Source organism: Pinus tabuliformis, chromosome 4_1, assembly GCF_031772625.1.
Source record: "Pinus tabuliformis cultivar Carrire ecotype Pingquan chromosome 4_1, CPIR1, whole genome shotgun sequence".
NCBI classification, from domain to species: domain Eukaryota; kingdom Viridiplantae; phylum Streptophyta; class Pinopsida; order Pinales; family Pinaceae; genus Pinus; species Pinus tabuliformis.
In genome coordinates this window covers 571,621,322-571,647,340 of record NC_142303.1, presented here as the reverse complement: position 1 = coordinate 571,647,340, position 26,019 = coordinate 571,621,322, and the positions used below count along the sequence as shown (strand labels likewise).

Here is a 26,019-nt window from a genome sequence, read left to right as displayed (position 1 = left end):
TGTAAGTTCTCCAGCAGCAGGTAAATCCACTCATCAGCGTCCAAAAAACCGAAACATCGTGTGCAGCCGCGCAGGTAAGTGTCTCGACCCTTTCTTCCATCAGATTGCATGAATTTTACTTTGAATTGATTGCAAAGTGTAAAGGTGAATGGGTTGAGCGGCCGCATGGCCATTTGGCCGGCCACGTCGGCCAGTTAATGGTATAGTTGGATGTTTGGGTGGCGGCCATGACAAAAAGAATAGGCAGCACGCACGTGAGAGCAATCCCGTCAGGAAAAAAACGAGTTTAACAGAAGAGGCGGCGACAGATCTGCGGGAATCGATGCGGCAACAAGTGAATGCGCAGTTCAATGATGGGATGGCGTCACCCAACGGTCCGACGGGGACAGCTCACTCCCGCGCCACGGATTCCGCCGATTCAGAATCTAATCGGCTAGATTGCCCTCATGCATTTATCAACCACCGTTTTGAACTCGAGTGGCTATCCTGATCTTTCTGCAGTTCAATACGCCGAGCCTTTGGCTATCAGAACGCTTGTCAAGCACACCCAGAGCACAGACCAACTGCAATCTTTCCCGAAAATCGCGCGCTGTTTCTATAGGAACGCAATTTCTACAGGAAGGCGGGTGCCTCATGTAAAAAGGTGGCAGATTAAAAAGGTAACCCTGAACTCTTCATGCAACTGGTTTTAAAGTTGGCAGATCGTCGTCCACAGTCTGGTCATAGAAAAATGGTGAAATTGTTGTCTGTTGTGCCTATACTGTCATTCTACAGGATGTCAGGGTAATTAAATTGTGTTAAGTTCCTCAGGGATAAGTTTTGTGGATTATGTGCATGACAGAAGCGTAATTCTATGCTCTGTCTCAGTAGACCAAATTTCTTCCACAATCACCACCTCTGGTTAAGGAAACTGTTTTATCATGCCGGGTGGGTTTATTAGACAAGAACCCACTGATTCAACCAAGTTAAGGGAAAACCAGGAGGTGGTGGAGCTCTTCACACGGGTTCAATGGATATCTTTTTGTGACAAATTGCAGGGTTACGACAATGAAGTGTCAGAAGAATTTTTGCAGGATCTGAGGCCGAAATCCAAGACACTGGCCATAGTGAACTTCAGGGGCCTAAGCCTCAAGCTCACCCCACAATATATCAGTCGAATTACTGAACTTCCAATGGGTTTGCCATGGGATAATGAAGAAAGGAAGTTGAGCCAGCAGGCCAAGAAGGAATTCTTTCCACCTGAGGAGGAATTCTAGGAGGACAAAAATGGGGTGCGTAGAACCAGTTTGCTGCCGCCATGGAATGAAGTTAGCCTATAGATCATGAAGTATATAACCTGTGAAGGCCGTTATAGCATCGTGTACGGGTATCACTTTCGGTTGCTCACTGAATTGAGGCATCGGATTGATCTTCCTGTACAAAAGAAACTGAGCATCCCTTATTTCCTGCTACAGTCTCTAATTGAGTGTGCCACAAAGCTAAAAGAAGGCATACCAGATCAGGTAGCCCACCATGGATTGATCAAACTTCTTGTGGAGGATGCGCTTCATTCATATAAGGTTCCCCTCTCATGGGAAGCATTCAGGAATTTGACAAGAGACGGAGACATAAGGATGCTGACTGAAGAAAGTGGTTCCTCCAGCAGTGAGGAAAAAGAATCAGTGGCCGAGGGAAAGAAGGAAACAGGCCAGAAGACCCCGACCATAGTGCAGAAGAAAGAACAAAAGAAGAAGCATGAGAAAAAGGATGACAAAGAAAAAGGTGACACACCCATCTTGTCAGCAAGAGAAAAGAGGTTGCAGAGCAGAACGGACAAAGCTGAGATGGTCCACATCAGCCCAAGTACCTCATCAGCACCCGCAACCAAACCAAAAAGCAAAACCCATGTAGCAAAGCAAGCAAAGGTGGTGACACCTGTGTCTACAGGAAAGCAGAAACAGGCTTCTACAGGAAGCCCGAAAACAGAGAAAGGGTCTCCTACAGGAAGCCCGAAATTGGTCAAAGCAGGGTCTTCTACAGGAAGGCCTGACAAAGTGAAACCCAAGGAGAAGAAGGCTGATATTCGTGAGAGAGAGGCAGCAGCTGTGCTGGCTGCCCTCAGCACGCCACCTAAGCCAAAAGAGAAAAGGAAGAGGGAGACCCCTCTATACTTTAAAGCTCGAAGAAGTGTCCAAATAAAGACAGGAAAACCACAGCCTTCGTCCAGCAGCCCAATTGTCATTGAAGATACCCCTACTTCTCCCAAGGAAAAGTCCCCCTCAAGGATAAAAATCACCTATGAGAAGGGGAGCCCAAAGAAAAATACGTGGCAAGAAAGGGTAGACCTGTTGACTGAAAAAGCTCGGCTACAGGAGGCTGAAAATGTTCTACAGGACACTCTGGCCCGACTACAGGAAACGAAGAAGAGGGAAGGAGAAGGACCCTCATCACCACCAAGGGAGGGTGAGGTAGAGCCACCTAAAGAGGCAGAAGAAGTACATATACCAGAGCCCAGCCCTCAGCCTTGTCTGAGTTCATACTACACCTTTTTAGAGGCGGGCAAAATCATATCGCAGAAATTTACTGTACCCCTATTTTTTGCATTAGAGGAAGAAAGAGTCCGTACCCACACATGGATGCAGATCGCCAAGTCAAAGGGTGTGGCGGACATAGGTCCCTTACAAGAGCAACTCAAGGAGGTCAGGAGTGAATTCACCATGGCTAAACATGTGGCTAATTGCCAACGTGTGCTTCTACAGGAAGAAAACCAGAAGCTGAGATTGCAGCTACAGGAGCTAAGGGCAGGGGCAGGTACATCCTCCAAAGACACCACAGAAGAACAACAAGGCACAAAGGAGCTGACCACCAGTCTTGAGGAGCCAATGACACTTCTACAGGAAGCAGAACAGCAAGCACAAATTGAAGTGCAAGCTCTAAAAGAACAGCTGCAGCAAAAGGAAGCACAATTGGCCTGCATGGCCAGTTGGGCCATGGAGGCAATACAGTGTAGACAACCTGCAAAATCCTATGGTTTGTATTTGAAAGACCAATGGCTGCAGTTCCAAATAAATACCCTGGCACAAAGAGGTATTTCTCAGATCCAGGACCCATAGCAATTTTCTGAGTTGTGCAGTACTAGTTCGTCAGAAGATAAAGCCAAATTAGCAGAGTTCTACCTCCACAATTTGGCCTTGCCTAATGAAGTTTCCTGGGATCCCAATACTGCCTTGGGAGATATGCAATTGATGGCGTTCGCTTCATGGTTGAACCATGAGTATCAAAGAGCAGCTGAAACAAAATCGGTCATGAACCGAGAATTGAACGAGCCATTGTTCATTCGAGCAGAACCAGAGGATCCAGTGGCACTCATCTCAGCACACCAACACTTGTATACTGATCCCACAGCTTCCTTGAGATTTATGGACCAACAGGCCCAAGCCATAGCTCATTTTGAAGACATGGAAAGACTGTTAGGAGAAACTGCTGCCCAAGCATGCACACGCAGATGGAATACCTTGGCACACAGTTTGAAGATCCGAGAGTACCATACCCCAACTCAGATGAGGGACGCTTTGGTAAGGGTAGACCTTTACAAGAAATCCATGCAAAGCCTCCAGACCAGCTGGATTGGCCTTAAACTCAGCCCACCACTGCTGCTAGGATTGGCTGAAGGTAGCACAGAGAAGGATGACAGTGAACAATGGGAAGAGGTGAACAGGAAAGCTGGGTTTCATATCAACAAGGAGGACACTACCACAGAGGCTTGGGATGTAAGGGAAGCAGTAAAAGCAATGAAGGATGAAGATTTGGACTAAGTTGCTCAAGGATGAGCAAATATTTTAGCTGGGGGGTGATGATGAGCCCCAATTTTTGGTACAATTTGGGCTCATTTGGCCTACTTACCTTGCTCAACCATTCATCTTTTATCACTTATGCATTCATTTCTTAGTATATTCGCGTTATTTGTAGGAAGAAGGGCAGGCATTATATCTATGTGGCTAATACATGATGATTTCAGGTTTTTGGCATTAAAGAGAGCAAAAGACCACGCAAATGGAGACAAGGAGACAGTAAAGGTGGCATTGAAGGTTTATAGGGAGGTTTTCTACAGCCTTAAATAACCTCCCTCGTGATCTCTACCCTAACTCCGAGCTCCAACAGCTCTCCCCACCGAGCTTAAAGGCAGCCAACGAGGTTCTACAGGAATAGCAGTTTACAGCAGTTTGACTTTCAGTTGGACAGCCAAGCTCCACGAATGGAGGAAGCCAGCTTGATCTTCATTGTGTATAAATATGAAGGTCGTAGCCTTTGATAAGAGCTTTTTGAACTTTTGAACTAATATTGTAATTTCTGAGCACGAGCTACAACTCGGTGTTTGTTTTTTTGTAAGCCAGTTTTGGCATGACATTAGACTCTTGATTATGAATAAAGGCAAGCAGATTTGGATCTAATTCTGAGCTTTTAAGGGAGTTATAGCTCTCAGGTTAGGGCCCAACCTGAGAGCAATAGACCTCCTCTTCTTTGTAGTGTTATTTGCCTTTCTTTTCAGCGCTTTGTTTCTTTGTTTTGACATGCATTTCAAGAACACAGTCTGCTGATTTGATTTCTTTAATGAGATTGAGTAGGATTAGCGTGTGGTTAAATCGCTTTCAGTTGCTTAGATTAGAATAGGAGGATTGTAATTCATTGGAGCTCCAAGAAAAGGTTGATAGTGCCTTCACTGCCATCTCAGTTTAGAGATTGGGGTGCAGTCTGTACCAACCACCAAAAAAAACAGTCTTTTACTTTCATGCAAGATGAAACACAGTCATTTTAATTATAGATCCATCCATGCACTCTGATCTTGAGCCATACTCCTTCATTCCAACTCCATGCACGACTTCTCTTCACGATTTACATTGCTGTTCATTGGTTTAATAGCACAGGTAGCACAGGTTAATGGATTCTCGTTTTTGGTGCAAGACATAAGCAATTTGTTTTATTTACACTGCTCAGTATCATTCCATTTCCTTCTTCTTCTTCTTAACCACGCCTAAAGCCACCTACTCGACCTCTGTTCAGCTCGTTTACCTTCCAACTCTTCCATTGCCCACGTAGCTCCATTTTCTTGACCTTTCATTGCTTCCATCCTTCTATCCACCAACCAACTTCGTGCACTCTTTCTCCATCTTATTTCTCTACCCCTGAGCCATCACAAGCTCCATCTCCATCTTACCTATCCACCCATACCGCTCCATCACTTCACCATCACCCAAAACTCCCACGGTAGAACATCCTGTAGAAGTTAGCAGACTTCCTGTAGAATTCCTAAGTTTCCTGTAGGATCCCCTGCAGACATCCTGTAGAAGCCTGCAAACTCGGTTGCCGAGCACCTGAACGTTGTGGACTTCTGTGGACTGATTTTAGGGATCCTTTGGGACCTCTCCTAGCCCTCCTGACCTTTCCCAAGCTTTCTCTCCCTTCGCACCACCTCTGCATAGCCAAACCCTAATAAGAAACAAAACCATAATCACTCCAACCACTTAAGCAAAAATACAAAAACAATGTTCTTTTCAATGGAAGTAGTTTAAGTTCATGCATTTCATATCACTAGCAGTAATGGAATCATTCCTAGACACTTGCACTCCCACCATTGCATCATAGAGATTAAGCTAGTCAGATTAGGGTTTACTAGGGTTTCCATGTTTTGGTTGGCTTTCAGTTCATTTTTGCAAAGTATATTAATTTCCTTTGAGATAGCCTTCGTCCATCATTTAGAAAGCTTCTTCTGAGAGCATATAGAAGTTGGCTTGAGCCCTAGTAGACTTGTGCCAGCGGACCAAGTGACAGCTGCGACAAGAGCTAGTACTTGTGCATACAACATCGTCGCTTCCAAGTTTGTACGAACTACCGGGTTGATAAAATTAGAGATAGGAAGCCCCAGGAGTTGTAGCATTATTGCTACAATACTGGAGCCCACCACAGGCCCATCAAGTTAATGTGGGTATCATCTATCTGTTCATTAGAAGTGGATGCTTCAGCATAGTTTTCTTGGAACGGAGGTCTAATCTCTGGTTTAGGGCTGGCCTTGCCAACATTAGGATTTTGATTTCTTCTAAAATTGGGATTCCTGATAGGATTATTCTGTGGTGCCTCCCATGATGATTTCCTCTCAATTGATTCTACTCTGTCACCTAATCTATGCATACCAATGATTATTGCATCTAATTTTTTATCCCAGCCTGAAGGCTCTTCTTTGAAGGTAGTCTTTCTTTCAGTTCTGGTCCTATTTCTCTTAGCTATCAAGTTGGCTTCTACACTAACTGCTATGTCTTGCATCTCAGCTAAAGTTCGGGGAGCTCTTTCTCTCAATTGGTATGCCATATCAGAATCAAACCCATCAGGAAAGGTGTATAGAGCCAGATCAGGTGGGGGTCTCAGATTTTGGGGGATAGCATTGTAGACATTGTTGAATCGAGCACAATAGTCTAAGACAGTTTCTTGGGGACCTCTTTTGATAGCATTTTATTCAGATAAAATATGGAGTGGATCCTTTTTCTTCTCCCATCTGTTGATAAAGGTTTGATACAGGGCTTCGGGGTCAGCTATGGAGTTTGCTGGGAGTGACCTAAACCATGATCTTACATTTCCTGTTAGGTTTTGCACAAAAATTTTCATTCTAACCCCATCATCATCTATCTCATAATTTTCAAAATAATCCTGCATTTTCTTAGTATGTTGAAGGGCTGAATGAGAGCCAGTACCATCAAAATATGATATTTTGGTTTGATAATCTTGGGGCATAGGCCCTGGATTGGCAGGTAACTGCAGTGGAGCATATCTATTAGCCATGTTTGGTGGGACAATAGGGATAACAGGAACGAATGGGATAAGTGGAGGAAAGGGGATGAGAAGGGTATGTGTAGTTGATGGAGGGGTTGAAAGGACACCTTGTGAAGTGGACGAAGAACTAGGAGAGTGTGGAACGGTGGTATGAGGATGTAGAGAAACCTTAGCAGGGGTTGGAATATTAGTTTGAAATCCTGCTTCAGAACTTGAATATGATAAAGTCCCTTCTGATTTGTGTTTCTTAAGGATTCTTGGAATCAAGTTTGTGTTTTGGAACTCAGGTGATGGATATGGATCCGGGTTAGATCTTGTATAACGAGTTTTCTTCTTAGGAGCCAGTTTCTGTGATTTTCTTTAGGAGAATTTTCTAAGAAGTATTGATGTTTGACAAGGACTGATCAAGTATAGCACAACTATATGGAACTTAAGATTGAATAAAGATCGACTGAGGCAGCTTTTATATACTCCTGGAAATGCAAAGCAGAGGCGGTTTCTAAGGCTGTCTGGCTGTCACTCAGGCTTTGTCTACAGTATTAAGAATCAGACAGGGGTTTATGAATTTCATTCAGGTCCCCAGTGGAGTCGCCATTTATGTTAACGCCCAGGTTGTTCCCTTTGACTCCTGAGGGAATACAGCCGGGGTAACCACTAACCAAGCTTTGGATTACAGGTTCTAGCCTACCTGTAATCAGAGAGGGCTCTCTCTTTTAGTTTTAACTTTGTTTTTTGAAGATTTTAGGCTAGTTATGAGATGAGAGTTTTGTTTGAATTTTTGTTGCAGGCTATTGTTCAAGGAAGGGCATGCAAATATCAAAGAGAGTTCACTCCATTGGGCATGTGGAGTCCAGAAATGAAAGTGTTTGATATATGTGATAAAGAGAGTTTCACTGCAGGACCAGATGGGTATTCATGATACAAACTTTGATTTTTAGACAATAAATAGTATAAATTACACTAGTAAAAGGCAGTTAAGAGTTCTTTCACAATGTAACAGAGAATAACAGACAAATCATAATCAGCAGCAAGTAAGAATTACTGAATAAAGACTTATCATGTGATTAGAGAAAATAGGAGCATTTAAGAATTCCATAGTTGCAGCTAACCCTGGAGAAAACATATTTAGTAGTAAAGATTGAGTTTAGGGTGTTCTTAGTGGACAAATCCTGAACTATTCCTTTTCTTTTCTACCAAGACTAATTACCATACATCACAGATAGATTATGCAAGAGATGAAACACAAATACAGTTAGAAAACACTTATTGTATCACGCCATAACACGAGAATCCTGCAGCAGTCAATAATTTCATCACATCAGGTCCAAGGCAAACTCATCCCTTTGGAAACCAACAGCTCCTTTGTATTATATCTTTCAGAGGATATACAGCCGAGTTCTCTTGAACAAATGAGTAACAACAACCCCCAATAAGCTATGCGGGGGTGCATATATACAAAATATCACAAAAATATCTCAGCACTGAGTTATTGCACAATAACTGCTCTTACCAACTTTCTAAGATATTTTTTACAAAATTAAAAGCCACTTAAATACACATACAACAGTTGTTTGTTGTTTGTCAGAGATTCTTGACTTTTGGCTCTATGGGCCATCTGAGCTCCTCGCGGTGATTTCGATTGCTTTTGCCTTTATGCTGCCGTTTTAGGGCAGTGCTGTATTCGGACAGGTCATCTGTGATGCTCTAGCTGTGCATGGTCACTGTCCACCTCATTCAATTGCTTTCCTGTTGCTGTGAAAACTTTTTAGAACAAAATTCAGACTTGATTTAAAGCAGAGTCTTTATCATATTCGTCCACCATTCATCAGTGGGCATTTGATGTCTCTGCATCTTGATCAGGGTCTCGTCTGCCTCTGTATACTTATAATAATTAGGGGGCACTTCAAAAAGATGTTTAATTTCATGTTCAATGAAGAATAAATTCTCTAATTTATCACAAATCTCTTGCCCTAAAGGTGGGCCAACTGCGTCTGGACTACTTGCTATAGCTGTCAACTGATTAGCTGCATAATTGTTGACCCTTTTAGCATATTGTTCATGGGACAACAGTCTTCCTACACTAGTCACTAGGCTGGGAAGCCCTCTGCCATGCAATGTTGTGATTTTGGTGGCAAAAGCATTGATTTCTGCTTGAATATCTTGGCACTTTCTTTCTAATGTTTGCACATAGCTTCTAAGGGTGTGCACCCTTTTGATTAACAAAATTGTATCAGTCCTATCCCTGATACCCATTGATGCCAATTGAAGGCCAGTTTTATTATTCAGGACATTGATCATCCTGGAAGCAATATCAGGCATACTTCCCAAAGAGGCTCTGGCCCTTTGGCTTTCAGCATGAGCCCTGTTCAGCGGATCCATTTGCTCATGGATTGTCTCTATGTATTACCACTGATCTGTGATTGACTGTCCAATTTTAGCCCACAGGATCTTCTTGACCTCAGTTATGACCTTGCTCATGGTGAGCTCCTTTTCAAGCTCTTTTATCCTTCTTTCTAGTGTCCTAACTTCCCTGGTCTTTTCTGCCACTTGCTGCTTAGATTTATCATATTTCTCATCTAGCTGGGCCAGCTTTTCTTTGGCATCCTTCAGCTCATTCATTTGGGTTTCAAGAGCTTGCATCTCCTTCATCATATCTCTCATACCGAGGCCTGGGGCTTGCTCTGCTGCTGCTTCTTTTTCTGTGGGTTGAGGCCCAACAGTTGAGGTACTTGCTCCTGTTGTTTGTACCAGGGGAGGACTTATAATTTGAGGAGGCTCCTCAAGATTTATGACTGGCTGAGAGGGCTGAGGTACCTGCTCTCCTTGTTTCTGTTTCAGGGCTGCCTCTAATGCACCCTCTGTTGCTACCAATCGTCCTTTTGTTTCTACTAATTGCTTGTGTAATGTCAGCAGCATGGCTGCTACATCTTGATCCTTTCTCTGCTGGGCAACATCTTCTGTTTGGGGATGAAGGGTTGCTGGAAGTTTGACCATCTTCCTCAAAGCTGATATATCTTCATCCTTTTTCTTCATTAGTGCCTGCACAACTTTGGGATCACTTGGGTCATACCCAAGCTCTATAATGATATCTTCCAAAGACCTAATCCTGTTGTCTTTGGCTTGAGAAGAAGCTTTCTCCAATTCTAGTTGGGCAGTAGTATTATGGAGAGAATTTTGCAGTTTGTGTGCTAGAAGTGTTTTATCCGCAAGAGTAGAGTAGACCATCTCACCCGTTTGCTTGTGTAGCTCTATTTGGTTCATTGGGTGGATGTCCTTTGCAAACACTTCTAGGTTGGTTCTGATGTAATCAGCAGCTGACTGTGGCTGCAGCAAGGCAGGCATGAAATGGCTCATAGTCATCTTCCCTTCTGCAATGTCATATGCGGACATGAGCCTCTGTTGGTTGGTGGGAGCCATCTTGAGCAAATTATTGTAAAGTTGGAGTCTGACTGGCTCATTCCTAGCTTTTATATCCATAAATTGTTTCTTGATTCCAGACTCTGCTCTTCTTTGTTGGCTTGAGGAGCTGACCTCTCCTCCAAGTGGTCTTTCTTGTTCTTGTTGGAAGGAACTGGCTAATGCTTCCATGCTAGGGGGGCCCATACCCATGGATGGTCCAATAGGAATCTCTTCTTCAGAAAAAGGGTTTAATATTTGCCTTTTCTCCCCTTTTTGACTTGCTGATGTAGTGAGGGGAGTTTCTTGCTGTCTGTCCCTCTTCCTAGTTCTCTCTTCCTTTATTGAGGTTTGAAGTACCGAGGTATCCATTGTTGTTTCCTGCCTTGGAGGCACACTTTCTTGAGCCTGTTGCTCTGTGGATACAGGGGCCTCAGCCATTTCCTCTTGTTGTTCTGCCTGTTCTTTCTGTTGTTCTGTTGTTGGGAGTGTCTGCTCCTGCTCCATTTCTTTTCCCTTATCTGTGCTAGTTGCTTGAGGAGTAGTTTGAGCTGCTTGCTGGGGAGCTGTAGAAGACGAGGCAGCTGCTCCAAGTTGAGTATGATAAGAAGAAGAAACATGTCCACAATATTCCAAGTCAGCTTCCTTCTCAAGTTTCTTTGCTTCTTGTTGTGTTATTTCCTCTTTAGAACTTGCCTCTTCTAGGGTGCCCTCTTTCCATCTTAATATATTTGCATATTTTTCAATATGAGGCAACCTGACATGATCATAGCTAGCCAACTTATATTTGACCCTTCTAAGACTAATGAAATGATTGGGATCATAGGGTATCCAGAGGAAACTGGTTTGCAACCCGAGGCACTTTAGGATCTTATCTGCTTCTTGCCATGCATCTTCTCTTTTATTATAAATAAATGGGCCTAGCTGGTTTTTGACTTTGAGTTGTGCCTTCTTATTTTTGCTGTGGAAATGGATCATGTATGCATTTCCAAATTGTCTAAAATATTCTAAAGCAAAAAGTCTCATAGGGACATATCTTGGTAGCCTATATGGGGCTAACTCACAACCATATATTCTGATCACTGCATGGTGTTGGTAAAAGTACCAATCCCCAATGTTGTAGGCCTTTGAGAGCTGGAGGATTCTTTGCATCTCATCTGTCAATCTTGGAGGAGGGGAACTCAACAGCAAGGACATGGCTGGATGGATAAAAAGGTCTATGAATTCACAATAGCTATATGGTGAAAAAGATATGTGATGAAAGATTGAAGACCAAAATACCACAGACCTTTGGTTCCCCTGGGCATCAAACTTCTTGAGAGTAATAGGGAAGCTATCAGGCTGATAAAATAGGAACAAGTGATAGATGTAAGAAGTGTATCTAAATATCTTTTCCCTCTCTAAATTCATCAATTGCTCATGAATTTTATTGGCAATGTATGTAGCATAATCATAGTGAACAGAAGGAGGCTTTCCAGGGGAGAAGACAGACATCATGGCCAGAATGGTTTCATCAACATCCTCAGTTGATCTGTATCCCAGGACATAACTGATCATATCCACAAGCATTTTGCCCAACTCATTGAGATATACATTTCCAATAGGAGGAGTCCTCACAGTTTGAGAGCCTAATTGAATGAATAGTTGATTAATCTCTATGATTTGGGCACTGGACAGCTTGCCTCCTTGCTTTATCAAGTCCATCATGGATAGAGGAGTCAATGGATTTGTAGTATGAAAGTGCAACATTTGATTTATGGCCTCAGGGGTGACATGGAACAAGACTGAGCCTGAGGGACTGAGGACAGCTCTCTGACATGGGTCATAGTTGACACTGCATCGATGGATTAAATCTGGTAGGATATTGACTTGAGGAAGATTGAAAATGGGAAAATTGGAGTCCCAAATCCATAGAATATCATTTCCACTGATATGTTTGGCTTTTAGCTCATTGATCAAATGAATATGATACTTGCTGTACTCTGGGATTACTTCTGCCATCTGGTAGTCTCTGTCAGCTAGGGGCAGCCATTCTAGCTCTCTTTGGGGGGCATTTAAAGGTGGAATGTTTAGAGCCACTGGTGTCTCCATGTGTTTGGTGCTCTTTAAGCAGATTTTTACTTGGGAATGTAGACAAATGCAACTTTGTGCGGTGAATTGAGGTAAAAAGGATTTTCACTGAAAATAGGGCATTTATGGTGTAAAAAGGGGCACAATTGGTCAGTCTTGGGGAAATCGAGTCACTTGCAGGTCAAGGAAGCTTGAGTTTCAGGGGAAAATGGCACTTCTGGGCATTTTTTACAGAGAAGAACAAACAGAACCGGTGCAGGAAGGATTGGTAAATACCTGGTCACGGCGCGATGGGTGGAGGTTTATCCAAGCCGAATTGTGGGCGGCCACGGCTTTAAATCAATTTCTGCAGGTTGGCGGCGAGAACGTCGTTAAATTTCATGCAGGAGGCATAACAGTCTTTTGGTGAAAAATGCGGAAAAACGTGATTTTTGGCAAAAATATAGGAAATTTGGCCTTTGGCGCGCTTTTCTCGGATTATGTCAGCATGACGTCATAGGTGGGGTCATGGTACAGAATGACGACATGGCGGTCTGTGAGTGGTCCAAGTGGACGGGGGACGTGGCAGATAGCTCGGGGCAATGGCGGGTCGGGCGTTGATGTGGTGCTGACTCGGCAATGGCGTGGAGGTGACGTAGGGTCGACTTGGCGGGCAGTAAGCGAAAGGTGGTAAGCGGTAATATCAGACCGCTTAGGGTACAGGCGCGGTATTGGCAGGAGGCCGCCCGATACAATTATATTGTGACGCGTGTCCAGCGCCCTACGTCACCATTCTAACAATTTCGGGCGCTAAAGTACTGCCATCGGAGGCAGCCCGATATTGCTGAGGACCGTCGGATGGGAAGGCCCAGATCCGACGGTTGACGGGAAGCAAAAGTGATAGGACAATACGGCGGGGGGCGGGCAATAAACAATTATATTTCTGGAAATGCGCGCCAGGAACAAAACTTAGGACAACGGCGGATTTGCGGGTTTTGCAATGTTTTTTAGAACAAATGGGTTTTTATTTATTTGTTGGTGAAATGCACTTGGGCTGTTAAATCAACCAGATGTTGATTTAATCCCGAAATAGACCATTTAGCATGCTTTTGCCTTTGCGCTAAACTCTTTTGTGCTCCGACCCTTTGGGACTTAAGGCTATATTGCCTAGGGGAAGGGGTATATACATAATTTTTGGGGTTTTTTATATACAATAGTGTTATAATGATAGGGAAAAGGGGAACATAGGGAGTTAAGTAATAATGGAGTTAGTAGTTAGTCTTGGATGGGAGATATAGAAGAGAGGAATCAAACATTAAGACTTTTAGGGAAGAAACTTAGTTATGAGAGTAGATCAAAATGAAAAGATTTCTACACAAGAAACGTGGCTCCTTATGTAACCAGAATCAACAAAAGAGTTTGACTTCTCTTATGATCAAAGGTGATAGTGGGATGTTAGAAAGGGGTTTGATAGGGAATGATTGGGAAGTTAGACATGCTTCACCTTGGTGCTACAAAATTGCTGAATAGGAAGCTCTGCACTAGCCACCATATGTTTCCTTTGCTTAGGCCAGTGATATGAAAGAAATCATACTTCTGCAACCCCATATACCTACCCATTCTATTGCCTAGCATTTTTTGTTACTTCAAGGAGGGTGCACTTAGACTAGCAAACCCTCAATTTCTCTTTTTCTTTTCTTTTTCCATTTTCTTTTGATTTTCTATCTAAGGCTAGCCTTATTACTTCCAAGGCCCCAGATTAAGCAGTTGGGAACCTTCATTCTATACCTAACTACTGATCTGCAAAGATTGAACAGTTTGGACAGATTTCTTTCTCTAATCTACAACAAAAATTGAAATATGGCATGACCCAGCTTAGACTGTTAGATCACCCATTCAGAAGTAGGACATGCATCAAACAACTGTAGATAGGTGTTTTCCACAAAAATATGAGATCTTTGCATCACCAAAGTAGAGCATATTTGGCACTTCCCCTGCCAATCATGAAAAATGAAACCTATTGGTATAGGTAGCTAACAGATTGCAGATCTAGTTTACAGTCAGGGGGAGCATGATCAGCAAAACAAAGAATTAAGCATGGTCTCAAGGGGAGCATAACCCTTTGCCCTTGATATCAAAGGGGGAGAATGACGTTGAGGATCTTGAGGTTGCCATCAAGTCCAAAGGGGGAGATTGTTGACATTATGATTCTGGTTTGGCCCTATGGTACAGGTGTTGTACTTGATGGCAACTCACTCAAATCTAAAAACTCTACTCAAGCTCTCAAAATGATGGAAAATAAGAGGTTTGCAGGTGCATCATTCAAAAGGTGCGGACCCACAAGTTCTCTGTCCAAGAAGTGCGGACATACCCGCAGGTTCTCTGTTCATAAGGTGCGGTCCCCCAGTTCACTCACTCCAATGCAGAGAAGCGTGCTCACGTGGGTTTTCTTATGTTTGGCCCTTGGTATTTAGCCCGTCATTCATGATCCTATGGTTTTGGCCCGTGGTATAGGATCTAAATTGTTGAACCCCGATTTGGATCCCTTGTATTGGTGTTTGATGGTTTTGTCCCATGGTGTGAATAAGGGATTGACTATAAAAAGGGGAAGGAGATCACTTGGTGAGACACTTGTGAAATTTGAATATCTTAAGATCTGAAAGTTTGGGTGATTGGTTTTAAAAGCTAGATCTAAATCAAGGAGAAAATTTAAGGCGAATCTATTGATAATTCGTGATCTCTTGGGCGCATGATCAAATCTGTGGATCTGACTAACTATGGCACATTGGAGGACTGTTAATTTGGCCCTAATCAGAGGTTCACAGGCGATCCAAGGCGTGAGTGCGAGGGTACGCAGCACAGGAGAAGGCGCAGTGCGGGGGTACGCAGCGCAGCAGAAGGCGCAGTGCGAGGTACGCAACTCAGAAGAAAGCACGTTGTGGAGGTACGCAGAGGCACAAAAGGACCAGTGCAGAGGTACGCTGTCAAATGAATAGTGAAGGTGCGGATCTAAGCTGAGGTACACAGTTCAATATAAGGAGTAAGTGCGGTTCTACGCAGAGCAGCATAAGGATCCAGTGCGGATCTACGCAGTTCAGGCACAGAAAGACTGCGGATATCCGTAGGTTTATATTGGTGAAGTTGCGGACCTGTCTTAAAACATTTGTTGACTGTGTTTTATCTATTGCTGCAGAGTTCTGGGTTTAGATTTCTGGTATTACTTTTCTGTTTACATCATTCTGAGAAGTTGGGTGATTCATTGGTTGATTTTATAAGGATATTGGGTGATTTTCATGTACTTGATGATTATTTGATCTTCTTGGATCCAGTCTGAAAATTAATGAAACGTGGTCCTTAAAGAAGTAGAAGAGCAAAGGGGGTTGTAGCTCCCTTCCAGGAGAGACTGGAAAACGAGAGAGAGTTGTAGCTCTCTGCAGGTTGCAGCCTGCGTACTGGTAAAGGACTGCACCAGTACAAAATCCTTGTAAAAGAAGTTTCTAATTGAAAGAAGATAGAGACATATTGCAGCAGGTGGTTTTCACCCACATTGGGTTTCCATCTTATGTCTGGTGTTATTTGGTGTGTTTATCTATTTTTCTTGTTCTTGTTCATTATTATATGACACTGACATACAAATTAATGATCAATATCTGAAGAATAAATTAAAGTAAATCTGGAAGGCATATTGAAAAGAATTTGATAATACTGATTCACCGCCCCTCTCAGTATTATTTCCACTCTAGGGCTGTAATGGGTTAAAAAAACAGTTGCCAGAGGGAGAACTTATTCCACAGATTTGTATATAAAAATTGAGTTTCTTTTATGCCACATGTATAATACTCTACACCAAATAGCCCCCAAAGAGAGGAATACCTCCATAAACATTGGAAACAAAGGGCTTTAATGCTTAACATCCATCTTCCAAAGGCGCTTCAAGGGTAAATACTTCTGCAAGAAACACTTTCAAATATGTGTGGGCCCCAAAGTGGGTACTCCAACCTTCGTAGGCCATTCCAAATACTTGCATCTTCCTCCAAATGGTACTTTCCCCCAGCAATTGAGCAAACAAGTAAACCAAGGGACTGACCTTTTCCAACCTATTTTTAAAAGAACAAGCATCTTCCTTAAGAAGGCAATTGAGCAAACAAGTAAACCAAGGGACTGACCTTTTCCAACCTATATTTAAAAGAACAAGCATCTTCCTTGAGAAGGCAATTGAGCAAACAAGTAAACCAAGGGACTGACCTTTTCCAGCCTATATTTAAAAGAACAAGCATCTTCCTTAAGAAGCAAACCAGTCAACTTATTATGGAATTTGTTTCATTGGAGTGCTCCACCTATTGATGTATCTCCATTTGAATAGGTTCCCTTGCACACATCTCCATGTTATTGGTTCAAGGCACCCACACGTGGAGGGTATCTATTCAGATGATATACTAACTATTGAACCCTTTTTTTTTGGAATCGACCAATATGGCTGAAGCATCATTGCATCAATTGAAGGTACACAAGGATCTAACATTTTCAGGTTCTAATACTACCACATAACTTATACTTGGTTAGAAAGGTGTAGAAATATTCTACATGTGATGGCCTAGCCATAACAATACAAAGAGAAGATGACCTTCCTTTTACTCTCTTCCACCAACATGTACAATCTCCAAAGCAAACATTCAATCCAAGAATGCTCAGAACTTTCTTAAAAAACAAGGTAGATGCAATGGATGTTCAGAATTTCTCTTTGTTGTTATGTTATCAGATAAATTTTACAACATGGGGATGATCTTGCAACTCTAGCGGCCGCTGTTATATTGGTGGCAATATGTGTGAATGCTACCTACCCCCAGGAGAACTAAAAATGCTTCTGTCATGAAAAACTAAAAATTATATATGTAGGATGAAGTTAACAATAGTAAGCATAACTGATCATGATGCATAAAATGCATAAGAAAAAAATCCCCCATATGTAGAACATAATAAAAAGTACAAAATAATAGATGACAATGCCCAAAAGAAATTTGTGATACATTGCATGGAATGCCATCTGAAAATCCGTACTATATTTTTCGTTACTTTTCCAATGTCATTTCATTTTTGCTGCAATAATTTCCATGCACACATTTTTGGAAGAAAATCATGGAGCTAAAGTTAATGGTAAGCCTAAAGTGCCCTGTCAACAAGAGTTGGAGCCTTTATTTCAAAGGCAAACAACGCTTACCAAAAAAATTATATTTTAAACATGTGCTATGAATAACTAATAATTCTCGCATTATGCGTGGAGAATATCAGAAAGAAATTGTACTATTAGTTCCTACTAATTCCTTTGCAAGGGGGCTTAAGATATCATTACTATAAATTGACTCTATATGACTCTTGAGTTCCAGATAAATGCTCATTGGCTCAATTTGAAGCACCAATAACAAAAACATTTTGTTGCATCTTCAAAAGTACTTACAAAAATAAACTACTCTATGCACAACATGCCTCTTTTGAATTGGAGTCAAGATAGCATATTGACCACTCTGACAGTCTGAAATGTACTTGTCCTTTTCATTATTCTCCTTTTGTTGCTTGCCAAGAGTGGTGATCTTGAAGTGCTCTGAAAATAATTGACCAGGGCACAGAGGCATCCATTTAAGATAATTCGTGAAAGCAGTTCCCTATAAAAGTGATAGATATAAAATATAGACATATTAGATTTCACACTGTGAAGTTGTCTCTTTCTAAATTGAAGACACTCTAATTATTCTCCAAATGCACCAAGGCTATTGATAAAACAGAGACCCCACCTCTAAAATTGAGTTTCATCCCCAGACAGATGGGAAAAACTTGGACAGGTTGAAAGGGAGAGCATAAAACTCTTCACTTCTAGGATCGGTTTTGAATGAACGGAACTTATCCCACCAATTATGGCCTCTATCTTTCCTTGTTGAACTCTCCCCATATGTAGAGTGTTATCCAAAATAATGCTACGCTGCCAACAACTAAAGGTGGTGACGAGAAAATCACATTGATAATGTCATTGAACTGTTAAAAAATCCATTCAAAAATGTTTAAAGTTATAAACACTGAAGTTTGAAGAATGAAGGGAGTGTTGCCACAACAAACTGCTAGCCAAAAAATTTCAATTTAGTCCGTGAAAGAAGTTGTCAGAACCCTACCCATCGTCCATGAGTGTGGACTGGACCATGACCAGAAGAAACTGTAAATTCATTGAAGTACTATGGTACTGATAATCCCAAAAACAGAGAGAAGCCCAAGATGAACTTCGTCCTGAAACTATATAGATTTCAAAATTGAAGGAAACTGAGACCCCCACCAGCTGCTCATCAAGAATACAAAAAATTTCAGACATGAGGCAAAACCCAAAGAATTGTTGTTCTACCCTACAATTTTAAAGCTGCATCGTACAAACTGTCTGCCAATATAGGTACCCAATGAATTGTTGTTTTACCCTAATATGTTGAAATTTCATTGTACAAACTAAGTGTCTACCAATATGAGTTAACCTTAAGGTTTTATGCATACATCCATTATACATTATGGCAACAGCTAAGATACTACTAGTTGACTGACTTTGCAGCTCAGCACATAGGATTTGTGTACACCGTATACATACCAACATAACCAAAGAGGAGACAGTACACGGCAGTGACAATGGGTGCTGGAATAGAAGCAAAGATTGCTCCAAATTTGCCTGGAACACATTAACATGAAATTAGCAATGCAAAATCCTAGACTAGGGAATAAACCCCAAAATGAGAACAATATCCCAACTTGAGTTGATTATCACCAATAATAGAGAATAATATCATAAATCCTACTGATATCTGGAGCACCCTGCGACTCCCAACTCATGTCAACCCCAAAATACCAACATTCTCACTGCAAATTCCCAAGATAAGACAAATTTCAGAGCTAGTATTGCTAGAAATGGGTCAAGTTGCCTGGTTCTTACACTGATACTGTGGACCCATTTCCAGTTCCAAACATCCCATCCAATAAAATTCCAATACCCTGTAGAGAGGACCATTACATTCCATCAACGACAATGATACAATCTTCGAATTACCTAAAGCCATAAGGGTGAAAGCAACGAATCCATTTCCTTACCTGCCAGCCTATACCACGGCTGATGATAGATTGAGGGGGAGGTGTGGCACTTGCAAACCTTGAAACAGCATAGAATGCACCAGTAGACTGCAAATTTATGAAAGAAAAAAAATAGTAGTCAATACCCAATTTTGTTTTTAAATAGAAACCCATAGATAACTATCAGAAATGTCAACGGGATAAAGAAAATAAAAGAGAAGAAAGTATATATGATATATGGCAAACAGGCAGACCTCAACAAGAGACAAAAATGTTGCAGCCATCATTGCAAAAGACTGTCCTCCATCAAAAATAGGTCCTCCCCATTAAAATGGATATGGAACACTTAACATGCAGAATAATAAAGACCATGCTGAGGCTTTGCATGAGAACGTACTGTATGAAGTGACATGACAATTAGTATGCATGCTTCTTGTAAGAATGCATACCATTTAGCACCACTAACTAGTCTAGAACGCTCTGTTCGGCAATGGGCTTGGGTCTTTTGAGGGGAATGCTTGTATGCTCCACCTACAGTGAGAATATGTCATATGCCCACACAATAGCAACTGCAATTATGATGGCAAAACGCTCAAATAAATGCTTCTTACGAGTCTTGATATGTCGACCATACTGAAAGGGAGGAAAAAAGAGTTTAATCAGTTAGTTTCATTCTGCAACAAACTAGTGCCACAATCTTTCCAATTACAAATCATTTAATACAACAGATTTAAAAAATCATGGAAAGACTAGGAACAGGATATATGATATATATCTAGAGAGATACACTCTACAAGTTTACACATAATGGTAATTGGTTAATTCCTTACCTGTGAAAAGAAGACCAGTGCAATAAGTTGTGGAAGTTCTATTTCAACGCATTTCCCCACCTGTAAATAACATCAGAGTACAACACTTCATTTGACTTTTTCTCAAAAAAAAGAGGATATATTTTCAAACAAAATGGAAATTCAAATAGAATAGATATTACAAAACATACATCCAAACATAAATTTTAAGGCAGGTAATATGGATATCCAAACATATGGGTGTTTGGTGAACAGAAGAAATTCCAAGTTTGACGCGAAAAACTTATCAATCTATTGAAAATTGCAAAACTGGTTTCGATAGGACCCAAAACTTATTATTGTAAATGCAAGTTTAACTAGTTGAAAGTTAAAATAAAAACTAAGAGTTGGGCTATTAACTAATAGCTGAATAAACTGACATGATTTGGTTGAAGACATATCAGGTCAATTTTAGTGAGTTAAAGTTCATTAAATTGACAACACTTGAGTCAGGTCATTCTTATGCTAGTCACTAATACTTTTACTGCATGCAAATATTTCTGAAATACATTTGAACCAAATGAAAGGACTTCATCTATGCTAGCTACTCAAGCTAGAAAGTGTAGGAATTTACAGGGTAAGTTCCACAGAAAGAATACCAAAAGGACACCGCTCACAACCAGATCTCAAATCAATACACCAGTATTTTTGACGTGGTTAAAACCCTCAGAGTGCAAGGAGGGAAACAGTCCACGGCCTATCCCAATGTGGGTACTACAGGCAATTTATTAATCAAAAAATGAAAATTTACATAAGCTTCTCTCATGCATGGATTACCCGAACAATGACCCTCCATGCGCTTTAAATAGATCTCATGGACCAATCGGGTGTCAAGCCACGGATCAAGTGTCGGTAATACCGAGGTGAGAGTGAACCGTCGGATCACTACATATTGTGACCGTCGGATTGTAAGTTACAAAATGTACAACGGTAAAGAAACACACTTTACCTAACTATAACCTAACTCTATACTAGACCAAGTTGAACTTAACTATATCCTATGTGTCAGAATATCCTAACAGAAAGTATATCAGCGCAAGTAAAATCGAATCCACTGGATTCAAAAAGATTCAGTAGCTATGTCATTTAGTCATTATAGCTTAAATTTTCACAAGAGAAGTTTCAAAACAAACTGGAAATAATTCTTTTCAAAACTTACCATGATCCATTTGTGAAACAGTCCAACTCCGAACACTGCTTATTACTAATGTGATTAATATTAATAAAGATCGTACATAATATGCTATTGTGTTAAAAGTTTAAACCTTAAATATATATTAGACGATATAATTAGGAGTAAATCAAGACTAATCTAAGTCAAACATTTCTGAATTTTTTTTATTCGTAATACATTTCCCAAAAACATTTTCTGTTTCATCTAGTTTATGTAATATATTTCATCCTGAGTATCTGTGTAGAAGCAGGTGTTAAGTTCCAACCAAACTATCTGTCTAGAAATCACCTACGATGCAGAAAAGCACACACTGCTTCCATTCAAAAGAAGAGTCTACAGATATCAAATCAAAATATCTATTGCTTCAAGATAAATGAAAGTGCAACAGATGAACCTTGTTTAATAGAAATCATCATCAAGCCTGTAATTATCCAAGCAATATTGGTGCTAGTTAAGTTAGCTAGCATACTTGAGCAGGTCCTTCTGTTCCAAACCAGTTGTAATCACACTGTAATTTTGAGTACCCTGCAACTTTCCATATTAAGTAACAAAAAAAATGTTGGACTAGGGCACTCAAGCTTAGGAATTCTATACCCATATAACTCAAATTCAATTATGGCATTCATTGAAACTTGAAGCATATGAATTCTATTCAAGAAAATAGAAAATTTGTTTAATACGAAGTGAGTGCAATAGAGATCAGCTTCTGAAATAGAATTTGTTTAAGCCAAGTGAACATAACAGAAATGGTGCTCAGTGTCCACTTACCCCCGGGAACCCAAGTTCATAGAGCCCAAGAGCAACAAGAGTTACTAGCGAAACTGCCGAAAGAGGACAAAGGTACCTGACACGCACCATGCCATCAAGACAAAAAAATCAGGATCTACCGACTGTAAATCCTTAGTACATGTAGAAAATTTGAATGAAATTAGTTGAGAAAATGCATAGAGATCAAACCAACCTTAAAACAACAGCCCACGAACCACTGAATCCCAGGATGATTTGCAGTGTTTCGACTTCTTGAACCAAGATTGGATCTACTTAAATTTGATCGAATTCTACTTTTGTTATCATATATATGAATACTTCTATCATAAAACTGAGTGTTTGCAAGAGGTTGCATAGATTTCAGGGAGCCCATCTCCTAAAATAAGAGTAGAATGGGTACGCAGTAAAGAGATAATTTTGATAAACATGTGCCATACAAGTAGGACAACCCATAGTGAGATTGGAATGGAAAATCATACCATAAGGGTCGGTCAGATCATAAAGAGACCCAAATTAAAACTAATGCCATAGAGGTGGAGAAAACAGTAAACTACAGTGGGATTGGAATCGAAACTCATGCCATAAAGGTGAAGCTGACCACAGAGAAACTCAAATTGAAAATTATGCTATTAGAATGGGGCAAACAAAAGAGAAATTGGAATTTAAACGTATCCCATACAGGAGGGGAAGCCTAAAAAGAGACTTGAATTGAAACTTGTGCCATGCAGATGGACCAAATCATAGAGTGATTGGAATTAAAATCAAGCCGCAGAGGTGGAGGATACCAACTGCGGCAACCCAGAAAGATATTTGAATTGAAAGTTGTTTCATACATTGAGATGAACCACAAAGAGACTCAAATTGAAACGCATGCCATACAGGTGAAGCGAACCATAGAAAATAGGAATTGAAACTCATACCATACCAGTGGAGCAAACCACAAAGAAATTGGAAATGAAACTCGTCCATAAAGGTAGTTGAATTGAACTGCATGTTATACAGTCTACAGATAGGGTAGAGCACAGAGAGAATGGAAATGGAAATCATGTCACATAGGAGGGGTAAAACCATAGAGAGATTGGAATCCTAATCTTGGGATTTCCAGAGCAGAAGAGGAGTGCTTCCAAATTGGATGTCTAGTCACTCAATTTCAAAAACCTTTTCTGGGGCAAGTGACATAGAGATAATCCTTCAGGGAAACGTTTTTTTTAGGTATACATCCAAGATTTTATTTGGATAACTTTTCATTGCAGAGTTGATGCATCGTCATTTGAAGATGGGGATGGATTGACAACAATGTGCCTTTCAGGATGTGAAAGGTTTGTACGACCTGAATGCTGGACAAACTTTGCAGGTGACAAGAATTTGCCATGGCACACACAAACTATACTAACCTCATCTCTGCTATAATTGTACAAGAATCCACTGATTTTTTTCCTATTTGGGCCTAGTTCAGTAGTTGAAACGCAGGGCATTTTGGGTAATGGGGATTGAGTTGGAGGTCTTTTATCTTCAGAAATATTTGGATTGCCTGTTTTTTCTGTTGTAGCATTTGAAGCATATACTTGTTGTGAATATTATACAATGTCCTGTTAACATCCTCACACAAGGATGGAGGCATTCTTGTGACCTCTTTCCAGCATGAGGATGAAGAAACAAAGGCATTCTGGCTACCTCTTTCCAGCATGAGGATGAAGAAACAGAGGAGTCTACCTTCACCTTTTGAAAATCCCATAAAATAACCTCGTGCAAAAGCCCCTCTCCATCTTTGACCTTCCCACCTGTAACTAGAACCTGCAACCCACAGGTGAGCAGGTAAGGGAACATGTGTTTTTTCTTGGCCAGCTCTGGCAAGGGTGCAGAAATGGAAGTCCCATTTTCGATTGAAACCCATTATGACCCAGCAGCCATTGATGCCAATGATGATCAAACAATAGAAAATACCATCACAAAAAAACAAAATCATTGCCATATGTGGCCGCACTACCCACAAATCCTCGGGCATGGTTCCTGCAATACGCCATGACCTGTAAGTGGAATCATATATTTCCACTATATCACCTTTATGATCACGGGGTCGGCCCACGGCCACCACTTTGTATGCACCCAGCGGAGCCATCGAATCGATTTGTTGCATCCAGCAGAGCCACCGAACTGAAAGAATTGTAAATGAGACCATGGTTATAATACTGCAAATCAAGATTTAGTGTACTTGACGGTTAGTAACATGTAATGGTCAAAAAACATTTAATCATATAATAATCTATCTGACGATCAGGATTATGATAGAAAGGTAGTTGGGGGAGTTGATCTCAGAAGGAAACGCCTTACGGCATAAATATAAATCTCAATATACTTCACCATAATGATTTCAGAGTAACGTCATGATCCAAAATAATTTTGCTTCTCATTATCAAAAGATAATGTCCATTCCAATACATTTTGATCCTCTATTGTGCTCTCAATCTGTCCAAGTACACTACACTCTATAACGTAAGAATCTTTAAAGTTGACTTAGACACCTAGGTCCTCAATTCCTACTACAATCGACAACTTAAACGCTGCAGCTGCTTCCCCGATCCTTCAAGAACAATGACTTCGAAGTTGCACTACAATTTCCAGGAACTTGCACCACCAGTAATGTTGAGCTTATTTATTTCGCTCATTGAAGAAGCCATTGTGTCCTCATCAAAGGACTTTTGGAACGCAGAAAGAGATCATTGAAGGTATTATGATGGCCAAATGGAGATCATATGCCAAATTTACAACCCCGGAAATTTGACGTTCTAATTTACCCCAACAAAGCCCATAAGCTTTTGGCGCTTTGTCTCCCAGGGTTAGGTCTTTGGATGTTTATAGTTTCCCATTGCTTCTCAGTGATAAAAATGCCATCGATCCTAATTGTAACATTTTTCAGAGAAATGTAGCCACCACATCTCCTCTTAGAGATAAGCTACCATCATTCGAGCTAGTTTATTTCCGTTCTCCATGTAAGCATATTTCGGTTATTTGATATTAATGAATTGAAGTTTTATTTCTACTGCATCTCTGTGTTTATGTTTATATCTGTATTTTGTTACATTCATTCATAAGTCCAGATCAATGGTATCAGAGCGGTCTGCTCTTTCTCTATTTTTCTTTTCATGTCCCTAACGAGGTCAGGGTATAAGGATTAAGGGCTTGAACTAGTTGACCCTTTGCAAGACCAACCTTGAAAACCCCAACGACCTCCCATGGTAGAAGAAACGAAAGACGAGGGAGTAGGAGATCCTTTCAAAATATTGCTCCCAGAAGCCCTCAAGTGATAAAGGAATGCAGTGATGGATAACTTTTCCCAAATCCTTCACCAGGTACCCACAAGCGACACATCTTCATCTAGCAGCCACTCTAGAGGTACCACTCCTTTTAAGGTACAAGTTAAATTTGACATTCCCATATTTGAAGGCTAGATAGATGCAGATGCCATATATAGATGGTTAAATATTTTGGAAGGATATTTTTCAGTTCATGACTTTTCTAATTGGGAAAAGCTTACTTTTGGACTTCTCAAAGTCGCCACCCATGTCAAGGACTGGTGGGAAACCTATTGTGAACAAAAGGACGAGAGAGAATCCTCATTGCTTTTAGTTGCACCCACTTGGAATTATTTCTGAGATGCCATCAAGGAGCAATATTACCTTGTTGGGAGCTATGAAGATAAATACATAAAGTGGACTACACTGCGACATGGAAGGGACCAAGATATGTCAGAGTTCACAAATATTTTTCATACCCTTCGCACGAAGCTGGGTATCAAGGATCCTAAGCGGAATTTGGTACTCAAGTATCATTGTTGTCTGCACAAGTAAATCTAGGATGAGATGGAGTTCCTGGACATCTTCTCACTTGGAA

The 26,019-nt window shown here is 40.9% G+C and overlaps 1 pseudogene; it reads right to left on the bottom strand.

Moving 5' to 3' along the window:
* Positions 1 to 18,050: 18,050 nt before the first annotated feature.
* LOC149177195 (nucleobase-ascorbate transporter 6-like) lies at positions 18,051 to 24,247 on the bottom strand (annotated as a pseudogene).
* Positions 24,248 to 26,019: the final 1,772 nt, after the last annotated feature.